We start from the raw sequence: 6,104 nt of genomic DNA, 5'->3' as shown, positions 1-6,104 counted from the left end.
GATCTCTACATTACATACTTGCATAGAGGTCACCGGGAATTCAGAGATCTGTGCAGAAGAATCAGGTAATTTGCCTTTATGTGCTTCACCTGCTCATAGAACTCTGGTTGTTTTTCATACATGGAGTAGTAAAACTCTGGACTGGTTATTCTTCATATATGGAGGGCAGGGGCCTTAATAAATACGAGTATATCACTGGCCGGCACTCAAATGCCCATGTTTTGTGTACTTGATGACTCACATAACAGTTCTGCAAAGGCTCTGTGCACAACGATAGGTACTACAACGCGTCAAAACGATAGATACTACTCCCTCCATTCCAAAATAAGTGTCTGTTTGGCAGATCTCCTCTCAAGACCGTGCCGGCATTGATGATCTTCGTAATTTGTCTGTTAACTGCATTCGGTTGTAAGGCTTTGTTGTTTTTGTTGTTTGATGAATTCGTGTGTAAACTTTAATCTCCCTGCCTCGGTACTGCTTCTTACTTAGTACCGCCGTGAATCTCGGGGAAAAAGACATGTCCCATCAACTACTACTTGGTATAAGACGTTTTTTGACACGATGTTGAAAGAAAAGAAATAGAAAAAAAGGTCTCCATTGCCGGGATTTGAACCCGGGTCGCCTGGGTGAAAGCCAGGTATCCTAACCGGGCTGGACGACAATGGATTTGTGAATAGTTTTAAGATTCCCTTCCTATATACCGAAAGAGTAGTAAGAAACAAGCTTGTCCTTCGCCGGTGGACATGAGGACCACGATGGAAATGGTGGCGCCCACGTTGTCATCGTCCTACCAGGCCGCCGGATGGTTCGGTGGCGGCGCATAGGAGGCACAACTGGCGTTGTTATCCTTCGTCCCCTGAATCTGCGCCTCGGCGGCGGCCGTTTCCCGACGAGCGGCGGCTTGAGCACGGACGACATCGTAGATGTGACACTGCTCCGCAACGACATTGGGGTTCGCTGTGGCCATGGCCTCCTCACTCACACGCTTGATACGTCTCCAACGTATCTATAATTTCTTTAATTGTTCCATGATATTATATTATCAATCATGGATGTTTATATGCAATTACAGGCAATTTTATATCATCTTTTGAGACTAACCTATTAACCTAGTGCCAAGTGTCAGTTTTTTTCTTGTTTTTGATTTTCTAGGAATACTCTACAAAATAAAATCCAAATGCCCCGAAACTTTTTGACGATTTTTTTCTGGACAAGAGAGACCCTAGAAGCTTCGGTAGGAGACCAAATGTGCAACGAGGTGGCCACAAGGCACTAGGGCGCGCCTACCGCCCTAGTACCTTGTGGGCCCACCATGGGTCCGTTTGACCTAATCCTGACTCTATAAGTTCTCTAAAATCGAGAGACCAAAAGAGAGCCGCCCGAAACACTTTTTCTGTCGCCGCAAGTTTCTGTTCTCGACAGAAACCATCTGGAGGCCTTTTCCAGTACTCTGCCAGAAGGGGATTCGACCATGGAGGGCTTGTACATCAATCTTGTTGTCCTTTCGATGACGTGTGAGTAGTTTACCACAGACTATGGGTCCATAGCTAGTAGCTAGATAACTTTTTCTCTCTTTTTGATCTTCAATACAATGTTCTCCTCGTTGCTCTTTGAGATCTATTCGACATAATCTTCTTTTGTGGTGTGTTTGTTGGGATCCGATTAATTGTGGGTTTATGATCAGATTATCGATGAATATTATTTGAGTATTCTCTAAACTCTTTTATTCATGATTGTTATATCTTTGTATTTCTCTCCTATCTATCCGTTTGTTTTGACCAACTAGATTGATTTTTCTTGCAATGAAAGAGGTGTTTTGTGATGGGTTCAATCTTGCGGTGCTCAATCCCAGTGACAAAAAGGGACATGGCACGTATTTGTATTGTTGCCATTAAGGATAAAACGATGGGGTTTATTCATATTGCTTGGATCTATATTTCTGCATCATGTCATCTTGCTTAAGGCGTTGCTCTATTTTTATCAACTTAATAACCTAGATGCATGCTGGATAGTGGTCGATTGGTGGAATAATAGTAGTAGATGTGGGCAGGAGTCGGTCTACTTGTCTTGGACGTGATGCCTATATACATGATCATTGCTTTAGATATCGTCATAATTATGCGCTTTTCTATCAATTGCCTAACAATAATTTCTTTACCCCGTTGTATGCTTTCTATCGAGAGAGAAGCCTCTAGTGAAAACTATGCCCCCGGGTGTATTCTTTATTATCTATAAAATCTGAAAATACTTTGCTGCAATTTATCTACCGTTATTTTATTTTGTGTTTATCTATCTATCATTATCAGACTTGATCCTTGCAATTAACCACTGAGGGGATTGCCAAACGCCTTGATCGCGTTGGGTGCAAGTATTTGTTCTTTTATGTGTGGGTGTTGTTCACGAGATTTTGCTTGGTTCTCCTAGTGGATTGATAACCTTAGTTCTTAACTAAGGGAAATACTTATCTCTACTTTACTGCATCATCCTTTCCTCTTCAAGGAAATCCCAATGTAGCTCAAGAAGTAGCAGCGCTCGCCGTAGACCTGACCTTCCGCCAGCCGGTGCTACTCCAGGAGGAACATGTTGTACCGTTGTTTCTCCTGCGCCTGCTGGAACGCTGATAAAGGCATCGGCGGCAACAGCTGCACCTCCACCATGGCGGCATTAAAGTGCGCCTGCTCCATGATGAAGCTGGCGTGCGCAGTAGGAGCAGGAGACGGGGTGGAGTCATCGGAGACTGTCTCCATCGCGGTGTCATCCTCGTTGTCGGAGACCTCGGGTGAGATGCCCGATAAGCCGGCCTCGATCTGCCTAGCACGACGGCAATGCCATGGCAGCGGCAAGGGCGGCTACCACGTGTTTCATCTCCGGCGACAGACTGTCCCATAGCGCTTTCCGCTGGCGGTAATGGCAGATGTGAAGGAAAGGAGGAGGAAGTGGGATGGATGTGTTGTGATGTGGAGACAGCCGGGTTTGTCCGTGCTTAAATAGTAGATTCCGGTGAGGCCAGGCGTCCGGGTGCATCCATGCGGGGCGCCGGAGTGAGTTTCTCGGCTGGTGAGCCTGTTTAATGGCGGCATATGGACGGACGGGGCATTGGAGAGGGGTGGTAGATATCCGTTCCGTCTCGTCCAGTCACACGTCTCTAGCATTGAACAAGCGCGGACACCGGAGACGCGTCACGGGCGGCGCCTTGGGCCGACGAGCCGCTTCAACGCTGGCGCCAGTGAGAGGTTGCATCCGCTCAATGTGGAGCGACACGCTCTACAGCGGCATGAATGCGGGCTGTTGGCACCGGGCGGGAACGTGCGTGGGCGCGGAAGGAGGTGCTTTGGTGGGCCAGGACGGTCAAAAGCGGACTTGGGATCGATTCCGACTCGCGCAAACCTCCCCCACGTTTGTCTCCTGTTTGTGGGATAAAACACATCTGGACCGCTTCGTGGACCGATACAAACTCGCGTTGGATGGCTTCCCCTGTTCGGACAATGTTGTCTTAACGGTTCCGGGAAGTTTGCGGGTCTGGCTTGGAATGTCCTACGTAATAACTAGATGAATGAGAAAATAATTTTCTAATGCGTTATCATGTGTTGCACGTGTAAGCTTCTAAGTTTTCTCGTACAAATAACAAGTTTAAATCACGTAAGTTTTCTGGTAAAAACAACAAGTTCAAACCACATATTTTTTTTAGCTTAGCCATGGCTAATTTTTTTGGTATATATTCAGAATAAAACGCAGCACACCACAGAAGTTAAGGGAAAAAAATTGCTCCATTGCCAGGATTTGAACCCGGGTCGCCTGGGTGAAAGGCAGGTATCCTAACCGGGCTGCACGACAATGGATTAGTGATTAAATTTGGCAGGTAGGTGATTTGGTCACCATTCTATACTCGGGATCTTGGCTACATCACTGGGAATTAGATTTATTTTTTTGTAAAAAAGGGAAAAAAAAGGAGAGAGAGAGAGAGAGCGCAACTGGGGCAATGCTTAGGCATCATAATGGTACATTTTTGGCAGCTAAGTGCTCTTATCTAACCTATGCAGGCGATGCTACTACTGCTAAAGCACTTGTTATATGTAAGATGGGTAAACATTGCAGTTTCATCAAGCCCCAAAAAGGTTTTACGTCTTCTCCCTCAGAAAGTTGCACGTCTTCACCTTTTGCCAACCTTGTGCTTATTTCTTGGCATCGTTTTTTGGTTATTTGACATTTTTTTTTTTGAATTTTCAGGGGGTAGGGGGTTATTTCACCCCAACCGCCCGCCAGAAGCCGACGGCGAAAGGACATGCAAAGAGCAGGTGATCACTCATCAGCAGTCTCCGCAGGCACGGTGCAAAGAGGGCACCCTGCGCCTCCTGCTTCGTTGATGCCCTTCCGGGTTAGGACTGTTGGGAAACCGGAGTACTTATCCCTTGACCCCTACCCCCTATATAAAGCAACGAGGAGCTATCATTGTAACACCTGATCATTGATTAATAAAGCTAGTTTCCTCCATACTTTTCTGTGTCATCTACTTTTGCGTGTTCGACTACTTCGTCTACGGCGCTCGTCCTCGCTCCGCAACCTTGGATCGGACTCGCCGGCGGAGTTGCGGAACACGTTATCAGCACGCTTCGCTCCATCAACTCTCCGTCAAGCATGCATCACGCAGGCTTTCAACGATCCCGTGGAGGTATAAGATCCAATTTCCACTTTTGCAAAAAATGGATTCCTCTCGTTACTGTGATTCCATTTTTGTGATTAGTTTATTTTTCGGATAAATCTACCTATGGTGTGGATTTCTCTCCCAAGAACTGAGCTGACGAATACGTCGCCGACCAATGTCGATGTTCTTGGATCACGAGAGACTTGTTGACTACACTATACGGGAGTCGGTACAGATCGTGATCCAGATGGTCACGGTACCGCCGCAACGCACCTGTTGTGCTATGCGCCGTTGATGTTCCCGATGAACACGACGAAGACTAGGAATTCCGAGACGTTAGCATGCCCGTGCTCCAGCAGCGACCCCGTTGGTCGCCCGCGCCACGCCGTTGGCTGCCGCCGCCGCGTCCTGCTGACGCCGTGCCGCGTGCCCTGCTGGCCGCGGCCCCGCTGGTCGCCGCCCGGCTGCAGGCCGCCGCCACACGCGCACTAGCCTAGCCGTGGTCTCGTGCCGTGGCTGCGCTGCCCTGCTGGCCGCGTCGTGCCGTGGCCGCGCCGCGCCATGGCCGCGCCGCGCCATGGCCGCGCCGCGCCATGGCCGCGCTGCCCCGCTGGCCAGCTTGGCCGCCGCCGCCGTGTGCCTTGGCTCAAGGTGGAAACAGGGACGGGGATGATCGGGGATGACTCCACCATCCCCGCCCTGATCCCCGCCAATCCCCATACCTGCGATCCCGTGAAGCTTCGCGGGGACAAAACGTCCCCCATCCCCGTTAATATCGGGTACCCGGTACCCGTCGGGTATCTATGGGGATTTCAAAGCTCACTAGGATATGTGAGATTGGAGAAGACATGGTCATTGGGAGAGGTGGAAAAAATGATTGTGTGAAATATCTAAGTATTAATCTATATATTCTGCATTTGTAGTACGAATGGCATAGTTTTCGGGTATCCATGGAGTCCCCACGGGGGAAATTTTATACCCATCCCCGCCCCGCAAGACTAACAAGTACCCATGAGAGAATACCCATGGGGCTAATAAGTCCCCCATCCCCGCTCCATGACGGGTAAATCCCCGTGGGTACCCGTCCCCTGTTGGGGAACGTAGTAATTTCAAAAAAATTCCTACGCACACGCAAGATCATGGTGATGCATAGCAACGAGAGGGGAGAGTGTCGTCCACGTACCCTCGTAGACTGTAAGCGGAAGCGTTATGACAACGCGGTTGATGTAGTCGTACGTCTTCACGATCGACCGATCCAAGTACCAAACGTACGACACCTCCGCGATCTGCACACGTTCAGCTCGGTGACGTCCCACGAACTCATGTTCCATTAGAGCTTCGAGGGAGAGTTCCGTCAGCACGACGACATGATGACGGTGTTGATGAAGCTACCGACGCAGGGCTTCGCCTAAGCACCGCTATGATATGACCGAGGTGGATTATGGTGGAGGGGGGCACCACA

General features: G+C 49.0%; 1 non-coding gene across 1 annotated transcript; it reads right to left on the bottom strand.

Annotated features, from left to right (window-relative positions):
- Positions 1-592: 592 nt before the first annotated feature.
- On the bottom strand, positions 593-666 carry TRNAE-UUC. Its single transcript has one exon. It is a non-coding gene; the product is annotated as a tRNA-Glu (tRNA).
- Between the last annotated feature and the right edge of the window lie 5,438 nt (positions 667-6,104).

Source organism: Triticum dicoccoides, chromosome 1B (assembly GCF_002162155.2).
Source record: "Triticum dicoccoides isolate Atlit2015 ecotype Zavitan chromosome 1B, WEW_v2.0, whole genome shotgun sequence".
Taxonomy (NCBI): Eukaryota; Viridiplantae; Streptophyta; class Magnoliopsida; order Poales; family Poaceae; genus Triticum; species Triticum dicoccoides.
Note: the sequence above shows the minus strand (reverse complement) of the source record. Positions and strands in the feature narration are given on the sequence as shown.